The sequence below is a fragment of the Equus asinus genome, chromosome 20, assembly GCF_041296235.1.
Source record: "Equus asinus isolate D_3611 breed Donkey chromosome 20, EquAss-T2T_v2, whole genome shotgun sequence".
Taxonomy (NCBI): domain Eukaryota; kingdom Metazoa; phylum Chordata; class Mammalia; order Perissodactyla; family Equidae; genus Equus; species Equus asinus.
Genome location: NC_091809.1, coordinates 71,962,882 through 71,987,765, shown reverse-complemented (window position 1 = coordinate 71,987,765; position 24,884 = coordinate 71,962,882). Strand labels below are relative to the sequence as shown.

The 24,884-nt window shown below is 38.6% G+C and overlaps 1 pseudogene; it reads right to left on the bottom strand.

The window, feature by feature from the left end:
- LOC106848228 (ferritin heavy chain-like) overlaps positions 1 to 24,188 on the bottom strand; it is a 29,456-nt pseudogene extending 5,268 nt beyond the window's left edge.
- Between the last annotated feature and the right edge of the window lie 696 nt (positions 24,189 to 24,884).

Sequence of the window (24,884 nt, the reverse complement as noted above, 5' to 3'; positions counted from 1 at the left end):
GAAAATACTTCACTGTTAACCTGATTATCTCAACACATGCTGCACCTGATACTGAGCAACAGCTTGATCTGCTCACTGCAAGATAAAAGGCCAAGCAGGTGGTGGTAGAGAAAGAACTTTAATAAGCGATAAGCTAGCATATTGGAAGATGGTGGACTATCGTTCTAAAAAATCCATCTTAAAGGGAACCGATTTGGAAATGAGGTTAGGGAAGGGGCTAAGGAGTGTCAGGTGATGGATGACTGCAGCAAGTTGGGTGCCTCTCCATGGCAGATCTGCTGAATGCAACATTCCTGAGGAATCTAAGTAAACCTCAGTTACTACTTTATCTGGGACAGAAGGAACAATTTGGGCAGAGGACATAAATTTTCTGCTAACAAGTTATTCTTTCTACCGGTTACAGATTAGCTTGCCTACATGCAGTTCTAAGCGTTTGTCTAAAACACATTGTGAGAATAAGCCAGGGAGGGGAGCATGTGGCCTTGGGGGCTGAAGTTCTAAGAGTCCTTTGCGCAGCGGTGACTGTCTTTCATATTTCTTAAGACGTGAGAAGCTCACTATTGGTCACGTTAGCTTCTCAATGCTCCTGCGTGATGCTTAGTCAGGCGGAGGGCTGTCAGCAAGCTACTCTCCAATCAGTGGCCCTCCTGCTGTTCTGCAAGGCAAGCTCAGGAATTTTGATTCCTTTGTTTCCCATGTTAACCTTGTGGGTACAGGCAGAGTTTCATCCTAATCCAGGGAAACTTTAACTCATTTGTCCTCGGTTTCACACCTGCTGTTTTATAATCTTATTACTTAAAAGCATATGAAAATTTTCCCATGACAATCCTTTCTATATTTAAAAAAAATTAAAATGTGAAAGGAAATCCAAAGAAGGTGATCACTAATTCTCCATGGAAATGAGAGGAAGACTCCACAAAAGAAGTAACATTTGAACTGGGTCTCAAAATAGTAGAAGTAACAAAATAATTGAGCTCTTACTATGGGTCAGACAGCTAAATGCTTTACATGCATCATACCATTTAATTCTCATAATAAATCTGAAAGATAGCTACTGTTATCAATCTCAGTTTTACATAGTTGGAAATTAAGGCTTAGTGAGGTTTTTGCTCAAGGTCATTTGTCTAATGTATGGCAGTGTGAGAATTTTAAATACCATGACCACATGGTAAAGAGTGCCCTACATGTTGCTCTACAATGGGCCAGATGCCCAGTCTCCCTGCCTCCAAGGCCTGTGTCATTAACCTCTTCACCATACGTAGGAATTGGCTAAGTGAAGAAACGGAGGAGGATACTAAAGACAGAAGGAACCATACATTTATTAGTATAGAAGCATGAAGACTTAAGGCCTGGATTTGAGACAAACTTTTTTTCTGTGTGGAAATCATGCTATTTGTAGAAAGAGGTTTGGTTGAAGAGGTTAATTGGGGCCACAACAAAAACACCTTGATAAGCACAGACTTCTATCAGCAGGTTCTGCTTGTCAAACAGGGACATCCATATGCCCGACCATCAGCAAGAAAGGAGGCTTATGACAGCACGACATAAACAGGACTCAGTTTTGACTTGTTAGTAAGTCATTTAAAACACTAATTTCATATGAAAACAAATGCAAATATATCATGGAGTAGAATGCAAAACTTATATGAATTCTTAAGTTAAAGCTGAAGACTTCAAAGATTCTTTTGCTTTTGGCAGGCTCCTATGACAAGCTGCTAAATCTCAAGGGTCTGAGTTTGATTCTCTCTCATTAGGAGTCTTTAGTGGAAAGTTTTTAAGGAATACTCTATGGAAAATATAAATCTAATTGAGAATGACATGGTTGATCAGATTACTTAAAATGTTATTTATCCCTAAGGAAGTATCATAACATATAACCATAATAATAAAAGAAATGCAATCATAGTTTTTCTTCCTTTTACTGACTCTAAACTGGAAATATATTAACCTGCATCAATGGTAGTGTTGATTTAGGAAGAATGTCAGCAAGTCAGAAGCCATAGCCTAATTTGAGACATAAAAATCTCTAAATCTGTATTACTGCCATATACTGATCTGACTCAGAAAATTTCTTGACACTCAGTCTGTCTTCCCACTACCAAAATAATCAGTTCACCTGGAGACAAGAGTTATTTGGAGAACTTTAGACAAAACCATCAGTAGATTGAATGTATCTCTTTTCAAATAGAAACTCAGAAACTGATGCAAACCGCACCTTACAAAATGGAGAAAATAGGTGTCTGCTGTAGTTAGCTTTCTAGAGGGAAAAGATGAGATTAAAACCTAGCAGCTTCGAAATGCAATGTGGTGTCCCAGATTGGATTTTGGAACAGAAAAAGGACAGTAGTGAAAAAACTAGTGAAATTCAAACATGGCCTGGAATTTAAGTAATAGTAATTTACCAATGTTGGCTTCTTCGTTTTGACAAATGTACCGTGATAATGCATAATTAACATTAGGGAAAAGTGGGTGAAGGATATATGGGAATTTCCTGTGCTATCTTTGCAACATTTCTGTAAATCAAAATTATTCCAAAATAAAACATTAAAAACATTTAAAAACCATTAACTTCAATATTATGAATTGATGCCAAGTCCACAAAGAATTCTTAAAACTGTTGTAAGGCATGCTTAAGGCTTCCAAAATTTTCACCTTGTTGTTAGATTAGCTATTCAGAATGCATTGTTCGTTCATCATTAACAACTTTGTTATATTTATTAGAATTTTAATCTAGTTCCATCTGGATATTCAAGTCAGATCTCCATTTTTAAATCTCCATTCATCTATGCTTGGCAGTTAAAAATGTTTAAGATCTATGACTGTCTCCCGTCTGTGCTACAGACAGTAGGTTTGCATCCCTCTCTGCTGGCATAAAACGTGTAATTATGTGTGGAAAGTAAAGGTGGGGAGAGGTGCTCTCTGCCTTCTGACTGTTTAGCTTCAATAGTTTCTGCTTGTAAATCACTCGAGACCTGGACCACAGAACATTCTCAGAGAATTCAGCTTGGTTAGTATCCAGACTGGAACCTCCTAGGGCATACAAAAGCAAGGCTCTTTGAGGACTGGGTGATGCTAAGTGGGACGCCCTGAGTAATCCCTCTGAAGACCCCTGCACCTAAAAGAGCCATTGCTCCAGCTGGTCTCCCTTGTCTTATCTGGCTGTTTCAAATAATTCTTCTTCCTAGATGTCCCCAGATTCCTAGATTTGGACACAACTCTTTTTTAGAGAACTGACTGTTTAATCATCACTTCTTTATCCTCTTTCTATGCTCCTTGAACTCACGTTTTCTAGTTCCCTGAATTCTCCATGGTGATTGGACTCTCAGAACACCTGTTCTAATGCATTTGCTGGAGAATTGCAGTTTCACCAAACATGCATAGCCCTCCCCTGCCACACACACAATTACCATCTGTGGGAAAAGCTGGGGGCATTCCAGTTGTTCCCTCAAATTCCAAGAGGGAAAGTCATTGACAGGTAAGAGGGTTCCAGGACCTGTAGTGAACAAGAAAGACAATTACCCAGAGCAGGCGGAAAATCAACATCTCTGCCAGAGAGAAGCCAATGACCATTTCTGTTTAGAAGCCTTTGCAAATAGCATAATAATTATATTATTGAAGTCTCAGATTGCTCATCAATACAATGGGATAAACATCACCTATGTCCCAGAGCTATTTTGAAGATTTAAAAAAACTGCAGCATTTAGTGGTACAGATACACCATAAGTCCTAAGTACTCAGTAAATGGTAGTTATTTTTCATGTTTTTATTTTTATTGTGTCAGAATGATATTTTAAAATATTAACTGATTTATCTTTCAATCAATCTTGTGCCCTATAACTTATTCATTACTCGTTCATGTGGATCATATCCTCCAGTACATCAAGGAAGGAAAGTTCTAATCAACTTAGAGAAAAGTGCTTTGAGTTTCTAAAGTCTAAGTCCTGTAGAAAGGTGGAACACAGAAAATACAAGAAGTCTCAGAGCTCTGCATTGTACAGTGATTAGATAGCATCCTGAGGCAGGAAGGTTGGGGAAACTCTAAGGAAAAGCTAGAGGAAAAGTTGGGTCCTTGATACAGGGGAATTTTTATGCTGCCTTCCAGACACAGTCAAATGAGGGAGAACTATGGAAATCACAAACAGGTGAACACCAATTTTCCAATGACTGGTCCACAAAAAGCTCTTTAAGCTCAGAACTGAAAGAAGAAAAGGAGGAAATAAGACAGGTTGTAGCAAGGGGGTGGGATAGTGAAGGAAGCATCCTAGGCAGAGAATTCTGGATAGACAAAGATGGGTGAGAAAATACTGGTATTTCTGAGGGACTACAAGTAGGTCATTGTGATTGCAGCCTGGTGAGAAAGGGTAGAGCAACGCAAAGAGAGGCTAGAGAAGAAAAAGAACATGGGACCTCACAAGTCCCTGTGGTCAGAATGAGGAACTTAGACATCAGAGCAATGGAAGCTATAGAGTGACATGACTTTAACACACTTTAGAGGATCACACTAACTGCTGTGTGGGAAGGGTCTGGAAGGGGCAGGAACTAAAGCAGGGAACTGGGTTAGAAGTCCATTGGGACAGTCCACATAAAAGACTGCTTTGGGGCAATGGAGACAAGAGTAATTGAACATCTTGAGAGATATGTTGGAGGCTGTGGTAGGCTGAATAATCCACCCCACCCCCAAAGGTGTCCATACCTTAATTTCCAGAATTTTTGAATATGTGATGTTACACGGCAGAAGGGACTTTGCAGATGTATTAAGGTTATGTGGCTTCACATGAGAAGATTGTCTTCGATTATCCAAGGGGACTCCAATCTAATCACATGAGCCTTTAAAAGGAGAAGTCTTAAAACTCCAGCTGGAAGCTAAAGAGGACTTTAGAAAGATGTGGTATAAAGAGAAAGATAGTCAAAGACTGAGAATGATTTGACAGCCTATTGCTGGCTCCACAGCACAGCACAGGCTTTGCCTAAACTGAGGGGTCTAACACAGCTCACAGGGTCCCCAGGGCCCTGATGTGGGCAGGTGCAGTAGCATGTCTCCTGTGTGCCCAATAGCATCTTGGAAATGGTAAAGGGTCAGAGAAAGCCCTGGTGAGTTTTTTATTCTCCGACGGCTAAGGAGTATCAGAAGGATCCTGCGATCTACAAAGAGGAATAGAAGTTTGGTTGAAAGAATGACGAATCCCAAAGGCCATGCTGCCTCTACCCCACTGCCTTGTCACTGTGTGACAACACAGATACAGCCCTGGGGGAAGAATTTGGGGAGATTATGAGTTTCCTTGGAAGAACTGAAATGAAATATAAATTCAGCTTAGATGTAGAAAAATAAAATAAAGGTACATTTCTTGCAGATGTGAATTTCTGGACTGTCATTCATACTCATATAGTTAAACCACTGTCATCATCACTAGCATCGCCACCACAGTCATCATTATCATCATCGTAGAAGATTGAGAGGCAAATCTGGAGTCTAGAGAGTAAAACAGGGTAGGAAGAGGTGAAGATGTGCGGTGGAAAAGGAAAGCTATGGAAGCGCATTTTATTCTGTGTCTGGCGTATGTTGCCAGGGGAGAGGGGGCCAGGGGAAGATCATTAGGTTGTTCTTACTCAGAGGCAAGTGCTGGGCAATGACACTACAGAGGCTCATCCTGCGCACACAGGCGTGGCCTCCATGCCCTACTTCCTAATCTATCCCTTTGTTAACCGTTCTCCAGTAATTGCTTATTCATTGACTTTTTCTGTAATTATGTTTTTTCAATTTGTTCATCAGCTTTTCTGATTACCAAACAACATGCTTTAAATTTGGCAAGCTAGCTGACTGTGATGAATGATTATACATGCACATATTTATTTTCTTTCTTAACAAACACTTTTAAGAGCTAATTCATCTACAACTTCCTATTTGAACAATGCAATCATTTAAACAGATTTAGGAAAGGTCATACTCTATAGTAATCTTTAGTTAAGAATACATTAGAGGGGCTGGCCCCAATGGCGTAGTGGTTAGTGGTAAGGTTTGTACTCTGCTTCAGCAGCCTTGGGGTTCGCAGGTTTGGATCCTGGGCATGGACCTATCGACCATTCATCAAGCCATGCTGTGATTAAGTCCCATATACAAAATAGGTGAAGATGGGCACAGATGTTAGGGACAATCTTCCTCAAGCAAAAAGAGGAAGATTGGCAACAGATGTTAGCTCAGGGCCAATCTTCCTCACCCCCCACCCTCCAAAAAAGAATATATTTGAGACAACACCTTCAGGAGAATTAATCTGTGATTCACCTTGAAAGTTCTTTGACAAATCTTCGCTCTTTGGCCTCTATGCCTAGAAAATTATGCTGTTCTCTGATTGACTTGGGATAAAATATTGCATGCTTTGTTAAATTTTTGGAACACTCATACAAAGGAGTTGGTATTAGATTCATTTTCAAAGTGAGGAAATAGAGGATTAGAAAGGCAACTAACTGCACACATAGAAAATCTAGGGATGAGCAGACAAGAAACTTTTCAGAGTAGGTACCTGTAAGCAGAGGGAATAGAGATGGGTGAGGTTAGAGGCAAGATTACCTCCCTTCTCCATTGCTGGAATTTCATTTTTATTAAAAGCACACATTAATTTATAATTTAAAATTTTCAAAAAATGAAATTACCTGATGATTATGACTTCTCTGTTCCTTATTTCATATGATTTATTTACAACGGAATAATTAGTGGCTATCTTCACTTCCCAAATTATTTCCTGGTTTCTAATTGAATTCTCAAATAATACTACTTTGAACCCTTTTTCTGATTTTCCTCTGCTAGATTAGCCATGTAATCTAGCCTATTTTTCAACAATTGTTTATTAAAGGGTATTTATCCAGCACCTACTGTGTGTCTAGCCTAGTGCTAGACATTGGGGAAGGTATAGAATAGTGGTAAAGGTAATGATAAAAAATAACATTGGACAACAGTTACTGATCGCTTACATTCCAGAGAGTATTTAAAGAGCTCTATGTAAGTTAAATTCTTTTATTTCTTACCACAACAATCCAGTGAAGTATACTATTATTCTCTCCATTTTATAGATGAGAAAATTAAGTTTTAGGGAAATTAAGGAAATTGCTCAAGGTCAAAGAGGTGCATATGAGTGACAGCCAGGATTTGAATGTAGCCTATTTGACTCCAGAGCCTGATGCTCAAACTCTTAGGTGGCTGTGAGGGGTTTACTGTAGAGCTGGAGAGACAAGATTTACATACACACACACCAACCTACTAAAAGCCATCCAAAACAGTATTGGGCAAAGGTCCTAGTTTATGCCTAGCACAATGTCTGTCACATCAAAGACATGCAGTTTAGAATTGTGGAATAAACTAAATAGATAAATTCAGAAGAGCACGGATCAGAGTTCAGTGCTCTAGGAAATCAGAGAAGGAGATCAACAGATTGTGTAGTTAAGGAAGACCTTGTAAGAAGGAGGTGGGCTTTGAAGTTGGGGCAGGGGCAATATTTAGAATGGGAGGCCAGAAAGAGCACAAGGAAAACCTAGGGTAACAGTGAGTTGCGTATGTTTCTCCGACAGAAAGGAGAGAGCTTGGCTTGCACAATGAGTGTGTACTGAGGAATGGTGAGAGAGAAGTCAGAGAGGACAGGAAAAGTGGCTGTGAGACAGGCCCCCTGAAAGCTTGGCTCAGCAGTCTACATTTTATCCAGTATGAAATTGGGAGTGATGGTAATAATACTAACAATACAGTTGGCCATGTTCTTTGAGAGACAGTATCTCACTTAACGTGTTTGTGGAATGTTAATCTGGCAGGAGAAAGATTGGAAGAGTGAGTGAAGCCCATCAGGACATGACAATTAACCAGAAGTGCAATGAGAAGCTTCTGAACAGGGGTCAGAATACCTAAGGGGAAACAGAAGACATAATGGCTATTGAACGCCTACTATGTGTCAGAGACTTTATACATACTCTCTTAATGTTCAAAACAATTACATGTCATGTGGTATTCTGGCATGAACTCAAGGCCTGGTTCAAACACTTACTAATTATGTGACATTAAGCAAGTTACATAAACTTTCATTGTCCTATTTTTTGCGACAAAATACTTTTTGAGCACCTACCATATGCTAGGCATTGGGCTAAGTCTCAGGCATAGAGTTGTGAGCTAAACAGACACAGTACCTGTACTTATAAAACACAGTCCATGAGGGAGACTGACATCAATACGTAAAGGTATTAGTTTCCTATCGATGCCATGACTAATTACCACAAATTCAGTGGCTGAAAACAAAACAACAAATAAATTAAAAACCTAAAAAAGAGTATTTTCCACCAGTCTGTAGTTCAGACATCCAGGCTGGCTCAGCTCTTTTCTCTGCTCTTGGCTTCATGAGGCCAAAAATCAAGGTATCAGCCAGCTTGGCTCTTACTGGAAGGCTTTGAAAAGAATCTGCTTCCAAGCTCATTCAGGTTGTTGGCAGAATTAGTTGCTTGTGGCTGTAGGACTGAGGCCCATTTCTTTGCTGGCTGTCAACTGGTGGCCTCCCTTCTTCTCTTAAGGTCTCTCTCCAGTCCTAGCACACAAGCCTCTACATCTCAGAGCCGGCAATGGCATGCCACACCCTTATCACACTTGGAATCTGACCTCCTTATACCACCTCTCTCTGAAGTCCCCTTCTGCTTCCAGCTGGAGTAGTTCTCTCCTTTTAAGGGCTCATCTGTTTAGATCAGACCCACCTGGATACTTCAGATACTCTCCCTATTTTAAAGTCGGTAACCTTATTACATCTTCAAAGTCCCTTTTGCTATGTAACACAACATATTCACAAATTCCAGAGATTAGGGCATGGGGATCTTTGGAGGGGGTAGGCAGACCTCATTCAGCCTACCACAACCTCCAATGTATATCTCAAATATATTCAATTCTCTTTATTTCCATTGCCCTACACCAACCTTTCATGTGGACTGTCCCCATGGACTTCTAATCAGTTTCCCTGCTTCTGTGCTTGCCCCTTCTGGTCCCTTTCCACATAGCAGTCAGAGTGACCCTCCAAAGATGTTACTCAAGTCATGCCACTCTATAGCGTCCATTGTTCAGTTCTGAGCTTAAAGAGATTTGTGTTGACACTTGTTAGAAAATTGGTCTCCCACCTGTTTCTTATAGCACACTTTTTTCCTTCAGAATAAGTATCAATTTGTAATTATACAAATATATAATTTCATATTATAGACAAGATTGAGCATAGCACTTACTATCTACCCGGAATTGTTCTAAAAAGATAGATATAGTAATGCATTTAATATTCCCGAGAATCCTGTGAGGTAAGGACTATCATTATTTCCATTTTAAAGTGAAAAAACTGAAGCACAGAGAGGTTAAGTAACTTGTTCAAGTTGATAGCCAATAGGTGAAAAAGGCCAAGAAGTCCAGCTCCATAGACTCTGCTCTTAACCAATATGTAACATTGCTCTTATCTGTGTGTAATGAGATATTTATGTGTTTGCTTAGGCAGAATAGTGTCCTCCAAAAGAAGTCCATACCCTCATCCCAAAACTTGTGAATATGTTCCGTTACATGGCCAAATAGGTTTTGCAGATGCAATTGTGGTCATTACCCAGCTGGCTTTAAGATAAGAAGAGTATTCTAGATTATCCTCTATCTAATTACATAAGACTTGCAAAGCAGAGACTCTGGCTGGACGAAGGGTGATGCAGCGGAAGGGGAAGTCAGAGGGAGTCAAAGCATGAGGGGAACTGGGGACACTCACTGGAGAAACCCATGGAAGGCAGGGAAAGAGATGCTGTCAATCTCTAGACTCAAAGACCAGCCCCCAGCTGCCAAACAGCAAGGAAATTGAGACTTCAGTCACAACCACAAGGAACCGAACTCAGTCAACAATCTTAATAATCTTGGAAAAAGATTCACATGCAGAGCCTCCAGAAGGAAACACATCCCCGCCAACATCTTAATTTTAGCCTTGTAAAACCCTAGGATGGGAACCAGCTGAGCCATGCTGGACCCAGACGTCTGACCTCCAGAACTGTGGTCATTTAAACTGCTACATTTGTAGTCATTTGTCACAGTAGCGATAGAAACCTAATATAGAGGCTAACTAATCAGGGTTTGGGTATGACTGGAAGTGGGGGAGGTGAAAAAATGAGGGGTACTAACAAGAACAAAGGTTTTAGCCTTGAGAAACTTTGCTGTTTTCATTTATTGAGTAGTTGGGAAGGAATTTGAGCTCGAGAGTTCATTTTTAATATATTAGCTTTGCAATTAGTCAAGTTGGCAGTTGGATATATTCAGTTAAGAGCTCAGAAGTTAGGTCTTGTGTTTGGAAGAAGCATTTGGGAGTCACTGACATGTAGCATCATTTCTTCACCTATAAAACTGATATTAATAATAATAATACTAGTTATGGTAAGGGGTTGTTATGAGAAGCAAATGGCATAATGTACATAAAACCAGAACAGTGCCTGGAATTTGAAAAGGGACCAATAAATGTTTGGCATTATATATCATGATTTAAAATTTACTTATGAGGAAACTAATGCTCAGTTTCAGAAACTATCCTGTTTCTGGTAAATAGTAGAGCCAAAACTTAAACTAGATCTGCCTACTCTGTGGTCTGTTCTTTTCCTTCTGTACCATAAGAAATAGTTAAGTCTCAATTCAACATGTGGAAGAATCTCTAGATGCTTTCTTTAGCTGTCAGGGTTTTTGGTTAGAAATGTGAGAAACCCTATCTGACTAATTGGATCGGAGAAAGTAAAGCATTGGGGGCCTCTTAGAATCCTGGAAAAGCTGGAGAACTAGGCTAGGAAAATGGGCAGAAACAACTGGAAGCCAAGCAGCAGGAAGCAGCCAGAAGAACAATCAGGTGGGTGAGCCTACCTCTGCCACCAACTGGAACTAGGTCGTGTCTTTGGCAGTGTCACCAAAGGCACTGAATGTTGGGCACACTGGCTGTTAATACCGGTCTGGATCCTGGATGTTTGACACCATCTCTGATACCTTTGGAATGGGTTCCCTACTGTCTCTGCTGTCTCTGAATCACTCCCTTCATATTAAGTTCTGGCTTAGGGCATTTTACCAAAGGTACTCTTATGGGCTGAATTCTGTCTGCCTTGCACCTAGTTTCATAGGTTGAAATCCGAACTCCCAGTACCTCAGAATATGATCATATTTGGAGAGAGGGTCTTCACAGAAGTAACAAAATTAAAATTAGGTCATTTGGTCAGGCCCTAATCCAATATGACTAGTACCTTTTTAAGAAAGGAAATTTGGTCACGGGCATGTACGGAGGGAAGACGACGTGAAGACACAGGGAGAAGATAGTCATCTACGAGCCAAGTGGAGAGGCCTGGAACAGATCCTTCTCTCACGGCCCTCAGAAGGAACCAACTCTGCCAACACCTACACCTCAGACTTCCAGCATGCAGAACTGTGAGAACATAAATTACTATTATTTATGCCACCCAGTCTATGGCACTTTGTATTAGCAAACCAACACTGCTGTGAAAGTGGTTGGGACAGTAACCCACTGCTTGATCTGCTGCGTCCATTCTCCCCATTGACATCAGGACATCTATTCTTCTCCACGTTGAATCAAGTACAGGATACCAAATATGGTTTTTAACCTGCACTTTTTCTTCAACAAGTCTCAAAATTCCACATAATATACAGCTGTGATAAAGTGGGGACAGTTTCTACAATAACGCAATTTCCCTATAAAAGGAATGATTAACAAGCAGATTGTTCCCACTGACTTTTTATGAAAGACTTGAACCCTTTAGACAAATTCACCTCTGAAAACTCCATTTAAAACCAACTTTTGGTATTGCACAGATAATCATGCAATTATATAACTAAACTCAATATATTTCTCTTTATTCTGTCCTTTCTCTGGCATTTCCTTTTCCAACAAATGAAAATTCTGTCCACCTGGTTTCCTAGTCCAGAAACCTGTGAGATATTTTTGACTACTTTCTCATTCAACTTCCTCCTTCAATTAATCACCATCTGCTGTTGACTCAACTACCTAAAATAGTTGTCTACCCCATCCACTTCTCTCATCCTCTCTGCTGCTACCCGAGTCCAGTACATCATCTCTCCCCAAAATTGCCACCATAAAATCCTAAATGTTCTCCTTGACTCCAGCCTCCATTCCTCCACTCTTTTCTCCGTATTCTAGCCAGAGTTTTTCTTCCATACTGTAAGTTGGTTGTGGCAAGCATTTAAATCCTTCACTGGCTTTCCATGGCCCCTAGAATAAAGCATGGGAACTTCTTTGCATCGTTCACTCAATTCTTGAGTATCTGGTCTTTGCCTCCCTCTGTGGCTTCACCTCTTCTCTTCCCCCCGTTCCCATTCTTCACTTCCACCACAAGACCAACATTTAGATTCTCTTTTTGTGCTGTTTCCAGGCCTTTGTACTCGGGATTCCCTCTGCCTTTGCCCCTCCTTTCTTCCCAGAATTCCCCCTTTAACTACTAAAAGTTTCTGTTTGGATGCCAGATCTCAGTGCCTTATTAACTGTGTCATTATAAAAGTTACTCAATCTCTGTACCTCAGCTCCTTCATCAGTAAAATGGGGATAAAATGGAACCCTCTTTACTGAGATACTGTGTAGAACGACAGAGTTAACTTTTACAAAATGCTCATAACAGCTGAGTGACCATTGCAGCACTCAACAAACGGCAGTCATCACTATTCTTACTATCATTCTCTTTTGGCAAGATTTCCTTGGTCACCCCACTCCTGAACTCAAAACTGAGCTTGGCACCCTCCGTCTCCATAGCATCCTATGTTTTCTCATGTTAGCACATACACCTTGCTTAAAAGTCTTGTGTGCTTGTCTCTGAGCAGGATGAGGGCAGATTTATATTCTTAATGACCAGCACAATGTGGATACCTAATACATTTTTCAGGAATCAGTGAGATTCTTCTATCATCAATTCTTCCAGCAGAGACTTCAGTCTTGGTCTAGAATTTGCTTTGACAGTTATCACTAAAGCTCTGGAATGCCCTTCTGAGCTTCTGCAAATGCATCAGTCATAAGTTTAAGCATAAGATGAGAGGGAGACAGCAGTGGTACAGTATAAGTGCCATGAGAGATAGTATAATTGAAGAGGGGAACAAATTAAGGTTTACCGAGAGTCAAATTGGAACTAACCAACAATTATGACTCAGTCTTCACAACAACCAAATGAGTCAGGCATTATTTTCCCCATTTTACAGATGAGAAAATTGAAGACCAAGTAAACTAAAAATTTTTGCTTCCGATCACACAAATAGTGTTAGTACCACTCACTTTGAAACTAATTTTTGACTAAAGCTTTTGCACTTTCCATCTTACAGGGTTGGGTAGTCACTCCCCACAGGTGAAAGCAGTGATGAAAATATGAAATATTAAGCACATATACAAAGATATTTGAAGATACTGACATCTAGGATTACAAATTAATTGTTCTTTGTTGCAGTCTTTTGAATTGATCTTTCTGCAAATTACCTGCCCTTAAGCAATCAGAGTTTGGCCTTTAGCAAGTTCTCAATAAGTACTTGGTGAATATTCCTTGTATAAGTATTGCTGAAACACTGTGATATGTGTTCAGCACTTTCCAGTGAACCAAATATAGGAAGAAATGCTTCTGCTCATTTTATGTAACAGCCAGACTCAGGAGTCGATAGCTACTTATTAACAGAAATCATCCTTCACTCATGAATTCGAATTCATGGTGTATATTTCTCCCATTGGTAATGAAACTGGTCTATGAGATCTGACTTCTTTCGGAAAAAAGTAAAATATCTAAGAGGAATTGAATTACCCCAAGAAAGCTGGGTGTTCTTCGTGCCTTTACCAGGGAGCAGCATCCCAGGTAGCACAAACCTTGTCTGGGGTAAAGAAAATACCAATGATGTGAGTGCATCTGAACCTCATGGTGGGCGTTTGTCATTTCATATATCTCTGTCTTAATTCAAATACTACACTATGGAATCAACATATGACATCCTGAAATAGTTTTTCCAGCTCATCCTCTGCTAACTTTAAAAATAGCTAACATTTACTCAGTGCTTACTATGTGCTGACACTTGTAAGACTCATTACCATCATCATCTTGCTTAATCCTCATAACAACTCTGGCAAATTTTAGTATTTTCTCCATTTCACAGGTAACTTGTTCAAACTCCATCAGCCAACAAGAGGCATAGCCAAAAGCCTGTGTTCCTAATCATTATGCTATGTTGCTTTAGTAAAGTGTGCTACTATCCATGGGACACTAGAGAGATCTCAGAGGAGAATAAATTTATTCTAGTCAATAGCCTAGCAAAAGATCATTTATTCAATGGCTTTCATACATTTTGCTAATAGCAGGCAAATTCCTAGGGCTTTTATTGTCTCCACTTCTTGCTTTTAAATGCATTTAATAGATTTCTATCTTGTGTCCTTTGATTGAAGACCACGTCTTACCCTTTGTTGGTATCTCCAACTATGTAATACAATTCTTTGTGGTTCAAAACATGCAATAAATATCTTGTTAATTAAAGTAAATGACCAGAGATACTGTAGAAACCTCGTGATTCAGGCAGATGGTGGTCTGCATGTCTGGGCTTTGACCTGTCATTATCAAATGTACAGGAATCCCAGACCATAGTTCATACTTGGTTGCTTTCTAATTATAGACTGCCTGGCTTTTCAGCAATTGTTTTTCAGCAAAAAAGGATTACTAAACTAGCCACGCTATGATTCCCTAATTGCATCTTACCAAGACCGTCTTGAGTGGAATGAATAAAATTACATGATTTAGTTACTTTATACACGCAGAAATAAAACTATTAAAGTTTCTAAGTGACAAGTCTTATCAGCAGCACAATTTTTATGTACTTTAGGTATATTTGGACAAACTCTCTTAATATGATGTATTGGAAAAACAGTGAAATAGAAGATAGGGGATGCCTCTGACTTAGACACTAATAAATTTGGGGCAAGTTTCTCCAACATCATCCATTCATAATAATTTATCAATAACTCAGTTGATGCCAGAAACTAGACCAAACTCTGAGTATGCCAAGAATAAATCTTCATCTAGCCAGTAAAGAGAAACCTTTGTATTCCGTGTACCTCAAATTAGTATACTTTGCAGGAGTTCCAATAGAGAGAAATGTACTAAAATGTCATTACCATCAAAAGTAATGGAAAATGTACTGATCACATGAATATTTCTTATGTATAAGGCAAATGGAAGTCTGACATAGCTTTATAGACACATTTCTATTAGGGTGTTCAATTAAAGCATTATCATTTACGTACATTTTCATTTAATTACAATTTATTATTTTCTTTTCCTTGCTCATATTAATAATATCTTTTACTTGCTTGCCAGGGAACAGCTGTAGAGAATAGTGACTAAGGTCATGCTTAACACCTATAACAAGAATAACTCCAAAACCAGCCAATCTGGGTTAAATCCAGATTCCATCATTCTTGGCCCCTGGGTTACTCTGAGCCTCAGGTTCATCATCTGTAAAAGGCTAATGATAACAGTAGGTTATCTTCTTAGGGTTCTCATAGGGATTAAATGAATTAATATGAAGTTCTTAGAATAGCGCTTGGTACATAGTAAGCATTTACAAAATATTAGCTATCTTTACTATTTTGTACAAATCATTATACTTTATATTTAATCATTTTAACTCCTAACGTCCATATCTTTGTCTCCATATTATTAGTCTATTTTTATAGATGAGAAAACTGAGGCTTGGGGAAGTTCCATCATAACCAGTAAGTAGTAGCAGTGTGCCCTCAACGCAGACATACCTGATTCCAAAGTCCTTCCCCTTTCCACTGCACTGCATTAACCTTGTTGCCATCCACATTCCCGCTGTTCTCAGCCACCCACCCTCAAACGCACACACATTCTTCTAAATAGGAATGTCTTGATCTCTTCTTTGGGCTTGGTTTTGTTCCTAAATTCAAGCTGCCTGACAAGTTCTCTGGATACCAGGATGGTATCTCTTCTAGAAGATGACTGAGTGTTCGCTGTTTAGAACTTATTTCCTTGATAAGTATTTCTGAACTTGGATGTTTGTCTGAAGATGAGGCCTCCCAGAGACCAGAAACAGTCTTGAATTTCAGATATTCTGTGCCTATTTCTCAGAATGTGTAATCCAACTTGGACGTGAAAAAACTTATTATCTATTGGTGAACAAATCTAGACACTTCGGAGGATAAAAGGTGGTGCTAACTGAATTGGATGTGAGGACAATAAGGACAAACCAAGATGTCCTGGGAAACATGGGATGTATAGTCATCCAACCTGTAACTTACTTATGTTTTCTGTTAGTTGACATTTGAAGAATGAGATTCACCTGGCTATGTGTTATCTTTTCCTTCCTTCCTTCCATTGCTTTCTCCTTTCTTTTTGTTGTTCTTTGAAACATTTTGCCACAGGAAGCGAAGTGGATAGGGCCCGGAGGCTGAAGAATGCAATTATCTTTTTTTTTTTTTGCTCTCCTATTAAAGTGAGATTTGAGAAGTGCCATGAGTGAATAAAGAAGAACATGTCAGAGAGCCTGTTCAAAGAAAGAAAAAGGAATTTCAACTTACTAGACCAGAGTAAATGATGTGAAGAGAGAAGATGACATGGAACCTGCAGCCCTAGTGAAGGTCAAGAATTTCCCCAGAGAAGAGACAGTGGAGCATCATTAAGCTGTATTAATGAGAGAGAAAGGGATGAAGAATAAAAAATATGATTTTAAGTTGTTTATGCTGAATTTGGGGGAAAGGTCACCTGAGATAAGTTGAAATTATGAAATCCAAGTAAAGTCGTGCAAAGAGGTTCCTAGGCCCCCTCATTTGATGACATCCAAAGCCCAAAGGAGCCTCTTGTATAGTTGGAGAGGGGCCTCCATTCTCACTGAACAATTCAGAGAGCAATTCCTGATCAGTATCTGTAAAATTAATTCATGCCATAAACATCTTAAAAGTATGCCCATCAAAAAACGATACTGAACTGTGAACCGCACATGTGAGTGTGCTCTCTAATAATCTTGTTCTTTATTTTCTACTTTACTTTTGCATATTATCTCTACTTCAGTCTGACTCTCCTGGAAATGGGTTACTTCAGAATACACAAGTCTTCCATACTAGTTTTCTCAAAATAGTTTTCCCTCATCAGTAGCCACCCCACCACCACACACACACACACACACACGTACACAATCACCTACAATTTGAAAGACATTTTTCATGAAAGGTATGAGATTTGTCTTATTGGGAAGCTCATATTTGGCCAAGCTGAGCTTTGCAGCCATGGAAACAAGCTGTAGGAAAGAGTGTTGGCTGAAATAGGCAGAGTAGGGACTCTAGCTAAGGGGTATATGAGCTCACTTCCCTCCCATGAGATCCAGATACATTTATTATTTTCTCGGATCCCAGATTCTTTGTTTAGACAGCTTGTTTGGCCTCATTAAGATGCACTGAGAAGTGGGTACCACAAAGCTCCAGTTGATGCGCACATGTTTTGTAGACAGCTGCATCCACTTATGTCTACCTCACTGAATCCCACACTGGTCAGATGTGAGGGGAGAATCTTTCAATAGAAGCTCAGTCCACATATGTCCAAACAGCCACAACCTGCAACTTCTCTCCTTGTATAAAGTTTTACTGGCTAGTCTCCAGGTCAAATCACCTTGATTCTTTTTTTCTTCAGTTTTCCTCATTTGGAGGTTGTGATGGGTATCAAAAGTACTAAGTAATTCCACATATCTATTCAGATAAGCAGGGACCATGTGTCAGTGTTGCTACATAGTTAGTTATCAATTACTCAGAAGCGAACATTCACTTCATCTCTGCTACCTTCCCAAGGCCAGGGTGTTGTGCCTGTACATGCTTCTGAAAGCTTAATTGACCGACATGTGGATCGATAGCTCTTGGTGAGGAAGAAGGAGTACTACTCTTGGAGTCAAAAGACCCAGATTGAAATCTCAGTCCCATGGCTTATCTTTGAGATAATTTTCTGCATATTACTTAAACTCTTAAACCTAGAGCTGCTCACACAAAGTGAAATTGATATCTGTACTACCTCACAAAGATGTTGCAAAGTTCAAATGAGAAAATATTTTAGAAACTACAAAATGATATGAAAATAAAGTCTGGTTCTTCCAGTCTACTAAAAAGAAAAGTTATATTATAGGGTCTGGGTAATGTAACTTTTCTGTTCTTTCTTGAAAAGGTCAATTTGTTATAAACACTTCTCTCATTGCATTCATTATTACCTTTTAATTTTAAAGACCTACAGACATTACCATATTATTGATTGATCTGGACTTTTAATAACGTCTTTCCTCTTCTCTTAGTTGAGTTTCAATCTATTCAGGATGCTTTAATCACATTTTGTATTTTCTGCTCATGACACAATGTCCCATTAAATTCAAAGCTACCAGGCCTGCTCTGCATTTTGTGTGGTGCTCTATAGTGGTCAAAACATTGTCCCGTCGATTATTGCATTTGATCCCCACAACAATCCTTTGAAAAGAACAGAGATTACTCTTTCAAATTGACCTATGTGGAAACCAAAACACACAGAGATAGTTGCTCATTTGGATCTCGGTTTTTCTAACTCATAACACTGCCATAATTACAACTTGTTTCAGGTGTGCCTTAAATATTTCCTTACCATGTATTGGCATCTCAATGCTAAGGCCCTATGCTAAACAGTTTGCATAATTATATGGAATTCTCACGAGAACCTTATGAAAAAGGAATCATTCTTTCCACTGCAGTTGAGTAAACTGAGGCTCAGATAGGCTGAGTAATTTCCCTAAGGTTACAGAGCTAGATAGTACAAGATCTGGGACATGATTCCAGTTTGGTCAGATTCCAAGGACTATGCTCTTAACCACTATGCTATACTTCCTCTCAGATTTATCTCATGCCCCTTACTTTTCTCAAAATACACTTTATTAATTTTCTTTGGCTATTTTTGCCATTTTTATCACTGAAACTTCTATAACGCCGCATCCATACTGGCTAATTTAGAACTAAATCTAAAGTAAAAGTTCACTTTCAACATAATCAGTCTGCCTCGTGTATATGGAGAAACTTAAGGTTAATTGGCAAGCCTTGACCTAAACTCTGAACCAACATGCATGGGACAGACCCAAACCAACATAACAGAGACATAGATAACTGAACTGATATTTGAACCGGTAACACAAGACTGAGCCTAACCTCTGAAATACACACATGTGGGCAGATTCAAACTCACATAGCAAAAGTTTTGAAAACTAGACTGAGATTTGAATCACCTGTACAAGTCTTAGCATAATTTTCAAATCATGTATACCTATAATAATCATAAAAAAGCATAGCAATGATTTACATAACTGAGCTGAAGTTTCAATCATCACCCACAGGAGGCAAGAGGAACCTGGGGTCCAAATCTCACTTGTTGATTGCTTGCTAACACAAAAATACCAACATTCTACAGAAGAAGGCAATAGAGTCTAAAATACAATCCAAAATTGTTTGACATACTAAGAACCAGAAAATGTAACCCATCTCAAAAAAAAAAAGCAAAGAATGCAACTTCAAAATGACAAAGATGTTGGGATTTTCAAAGACTTTAATGCAACACTATGCTCCATGAGGTCAAAAACAAAACATACACACGTGAAATGAATTAGAGGATAAGAAATCTCAACAGGAAATAAAAACAATAAAAAAGAACCAAATGAAGATTTTAGGACTGAGAAGTTTATATGTGAAATAAAAAATTACTGGATGGACTCAAAAGCAAAATGGATATGATAGTGGAAATAATAAAGAAAGAAAAGATTGAAAAAATTGGACAGAGCCTCAAGGACCTATGGAATATTGTAGTTGTAGAATTTGTATATTTGAAGTTCCAGAAAAAAGAAGAGAAAATTAGTAGAGCAGAAAATACTTCATATAATGGCTGAACACTTCCAAACTTTCATTAGAGACATACATTTACAGATTCAAAATGCTGGGTGAACTCCAAAAAGAAAAATCTCAAAAAAACCCCACAAAACACTAGACACATTATAGTCAAATTGCTAAAATTCAAATATAAAGTCTTGAAAGTATTCAGAGAAAAATGACACGTTACTTACAGGAGGACAATGATTTGAATGGTTGTTGATTTCTCATCAGGAACTACCAAGGCCAGAAGACAACATCTTTAAAGGCTAAAAGAAAGAAAAAATAGTCTTATTAAATCATAATTCTATATCCAATGAAAATATCCTTCAGAAATGAAGGTGATAAAAAAATTTTCAGATAAAATAAAACTAGGAGCGTGTCTCACTAAGAAAGCTTTTCTATAGGCAACAGTAAAGAAATTCTAAGTAGAATGTGAAAGGTTAGGTATGTATATTGTAATCCCCAAAGGAATCACTAAAAATAAAACTAATAAAATGAACACACACAGATATATACCAAAAAAGCCAAGTAATAAATTAAAATGGAATACTAAGAACATTCCCAAAAAATCAAGGAGGAGAGAACGTAGAGACAGAAAAAAGAAAGAATAAACAAATAAGAAATCCAACCACATCAATAGCTACATAAACTATTATTGGTTTTAATATTCCAATTAACAGACAGAGATTGACAAATGAGTAAAAGCAAGACTGAACTGGATGCTGCTGTAGGAGCCACACTTAAAATATAAAGATAGAGATAAGTTTAAAGTAAATTGATGGAAAAAAACATGAAATACAAATAGTAAGCATTAGAAGACTGGAGTGGCTATGATAATATGAGATAAAATGGACTAATAAAAAGAGAATTTCCACAGATTACATTTTATAACAATGATAAGAGAAATAATTAATCAAGTAGAAATAATTTTCGATGTCTATGCACTTAAGGAAACTCAATATACATAAATCAAAAATTGAGAGAATTAAAAGGAGATAATTTTTTGATAATAGTAAAATATTTCAACAACTCTCTTTGTGTAACTGATAGAATAATGAGACAAAAACTCAGTAAGGACATAGAAGATCTCAATGGCACTATAAACCACTTATCTAATTATATTTATAGAGCACTCCATCCAATAACTAAGAAATACACATTCTTCTCAAGTACACATGATAGATTCAATGAGACCACATTCTGGAGTATAAAACAAGGAATTAACTTAAAAAAACCCCTGAGTTATACAGAGTGTATTCTCTTACATCAATGGAATTAAATTAGAGCTAACTAACAATAAATATTGAGTTAAACCCTATTCATCTGGAAATTAAACTACATCTTTTAAATAATTCGTGAGTCAAAGACTAACTAACAAGAAAATCTACAAAATATTTTGAACTTATATAATTAAAATACAACATATCAAAATTTGTAGGATGCAGCAAAAGCACCGGTAAATGAAAAACGTTATACGCATTTATTAGGAAAGAAGAAAGATCGACTATCAATAATTTAAGATTCCATCCAAAGAAACTAGAAAAGCAAGAATAAAATAAATAGAAGGGGGCTGGCCCTGTGGCAGAGTGGTTAAGTTCCCGCGCTCTGCTGCAGGCAGCCCAGTGTTTCGTTGGTTCGAATCCTGGGCGTGGACATGGCAGTACTCATCAAACCATGCTGAGGCAGCGTCCCACATGCCACAACTAGAAGGACCCACAACGAAGAATATACAATTATGTACCAGGGGGCTTTGGGGAAAAAATAAAATCTTTAAAAAAAAAAAAGTAGAAGAAAGTTAATAAAGATAAGAGTAGAACAATTCTATTGAAAAAGACAGATAATAGAGAAAATTAGCTAAGTAAAATCTAGTTCTTGGAGAAAAATCAACAAAGTTGATGATCCTCTGGCTAGGATTTTTGTGAGAAAAGGAGAGAGAACGTAAATCAACAATATCCGTAATGAACCTTTAATGTGTTGGATTTGTCACCACAGCCTCTACACATTAAAAGAATAAGAGAATACTGTAAAGAACTTTGAGCTAACAAATTTGACAACTTATATGAAATGGAGAGACATCTTGAAAGATACAACTCATAAAAACTGATACAAAAAGAAACAGAAGGGCTGAATAATTGTCCTATGTCAAGCAAAGAAATTGAATTTGTTACCCAAAACTGAAACCCCAAGCCCAGGGTTTCACTGTAGGATTGACACTGTCTTCTGTGAATATGCTTCCCATGGTGTCATCATTGTGTATTTCCTGTGGGAGGTGAGTAGGATGGGATGGTGGGAGTGTGGAGCAGGTCCTCAGGGGCCTGCAGCAGGACAAGACTCATGTACAGGATCCTTGGATTCTTGGTTAAAAAAATTCCTCTAGGGGCCAGCCAGCTGGCATAGTGGTTAAGTCCATGTGCTCCACTTTGGCGGCCTGGGGTTTGCAAGTTCATATCCTGGGGGCAGACCTAGCACAGCTTTTCCAGCCATGCTGTGGCGGCATCCCACATAAAATAGAGGAAGATTGGCACAAATGTTAGCTCAGGGCCAATCCTCCTCACCAAAAAAAGAAAAACAAAATTCCTCTATCTTGTTACAACTATCAATTTGACCTCAGCCACAAACCAAGTGGGAGAAAGGGAGACTCAAAGGAGGGAAAGACGGTCCTTTCACTGAACACCAATAATGTCAGTGTCCTGAGGGAGACACATCTACCTCACTTCTCCTAAGGAACAGGACGTAGGGCAGAATAAGAGCTAAGAGAAAAAAAAGCCTTGAGATCCTTAACCAGAGGCCAATTTCCAATTAAATAAATCTTTAAAGGTCAAGGTATACAATTAAAGTTTACTAGCAGAACTTTATTCTGTTATAATTATCCTCTAATTTTGCTATGTTTTTCCACTTTCTTATTAAAAAGTAAAGGGTAACCAATTAATCTTCAATTTCTTGTATCTATTTGTGTTTTAAAGCTAAATTTGGTTCATCATCTTCTTACCCCTTCCCTGCTTTGCAGTTTTCAGAAAACCCTTTTACCATCTAGGGGAATAACTCACCATCTACTTAAGCACATTCAGAGAAACAGGGGTAGAGAAAGTTCCAGAGAACAGCCAGCATCCAGCTTCTTCTCCCAGAGACTTCTTGCTACCCGCTGCTTCAGCCATTAAGCATATCCTTCCATGGTAGTCTACAGCCTTTGACCCTCTCCACTGATACCCGGGTCTTAGGATTCATAATAGAAGAAAAACAAGTTTTTCCTCCTCCTAAAATGTTGAAAGTTAGTATCTTTTCTGATTTTGAGCAACAAAGGAATGACAATTAAACTTAATTATGTAAGCCTAATTAATCAACCATCTTAATTCATCCCTTTTATAATATATGGTTTTATTTTTATTTATAATTTATCATTCTATTTATCTCCCATTCAAAATTGCAAACTATGTTCACATGCCTGTATTTTCCATAACAAGATATAGTCAACAAAGAAGACAAAATAATAAACACCAAATTTAGAAATGTCTTCCTTCCACATTCTAATGAATGCCCAATACAGAATAACATTTCGCGATCATTCAGCTTTGACGTTTATTTCTCTGGACTGTCAGGAAAAACAGTAAAGCTTAACAAAGGCGCGGACGCCTCAGGTCCACACTTGAAACTGGAAAAGCTTTGGATTGTTTAGAAACAAATTAACTACCAGAAAATCAGCGTATACCTTAGGAAGAAACAGAGTAACTAATTTATTGCATTATAACATGTAATTATATCATAATTTAGCCCTTTATTCTCACGGTCAGGTATTAATTTCAACACTGATGTGCCCTTATTTGTTATGGTTAAATCCTGTTTTATACTAATGAAAACAGCCCTGTGTCTCTTGCCCACTTGTTATAAGACACGCATTTTTCACTCTGGGCTCAGGAGGAAGATCCAGTTTTTCACAAGGGCTTACTTAAAGTTCAAACAGCACTTTGGATTCCTCAAAGCAAATCAAAGTGTCCTGATACTCATGACTTTTGCCACCACAGAGGATCGCTCTGAAATCGGAAAGTCTGTACATTGGCACAAAGTTTTGAGAAGTACCAGAAGTGCTATAGCAACAGGGGCATACCGCTCTGCCCCTAATTTCTTGGGGTTTGTAGCCCAGTTTGCCTAGGCCAGTCCCAATTTGTGCCTTTTTTCCTGGTTTAATTGTTAATAGTCACCGTCCCTCATACTACCACTTTCAAATGGCTCTTGATCCAGGCTATGAATTACAGACGGCTTCATGGCGTCAGTGAGACTGCCTCAGGAAGGATTTCAGCCTCAGCCACACTCTTCACCTCCCAGCAACAATATGGGCTTTGATGTTGAGCCCAGCTATCTCACCTCCTTCCTTGTTGTGAATGTCATTTGGGCGCTTTTCTTGTCCTTTTCTGCAGTTGGCCAGAGTGCTTAATGACTTTTGTCTTCAAAGAGAAGTAATTTCTGTCCCACCAGCTCTCCATCCAGAAACTTCCCTGAAAAGAACTGTGTCAAATAAATGAGTACTAGGTAAGTATCCTGGAACTTCACCTTCAAACAGCATTTAAACCCTAGCATCTCACAAAACCAAAAAAAGATCTTGTTCCCCACCTGCCCGCCCCCCCCCCCCCCCAAATGTGTGAGCATTTGCTTTGTTTCCGACAACCAAAGGCTCTTTATGATGACCTACTCAGACGAGTAACATTCTGGTCAAATGTGGCTTGATCACGCCACCATCAGCAACAAAAACAGCAAGCAGCTTTTAAATGGCTGTTCTCTCGTCCGAAAGAAAAAAAAAATCTGCCTCACTGGGGGCTTTCTTTTAAGTATACACATTCTCTCACACATACACACACACTCTACATTAAAATATTTCAAAGTTAGCACAAGAACTCACTCAACAAGTCAATTTAAGTTTTTGTCTGCAAAAGTACTGTCTTCATAAAATAAACAGTAACTAAA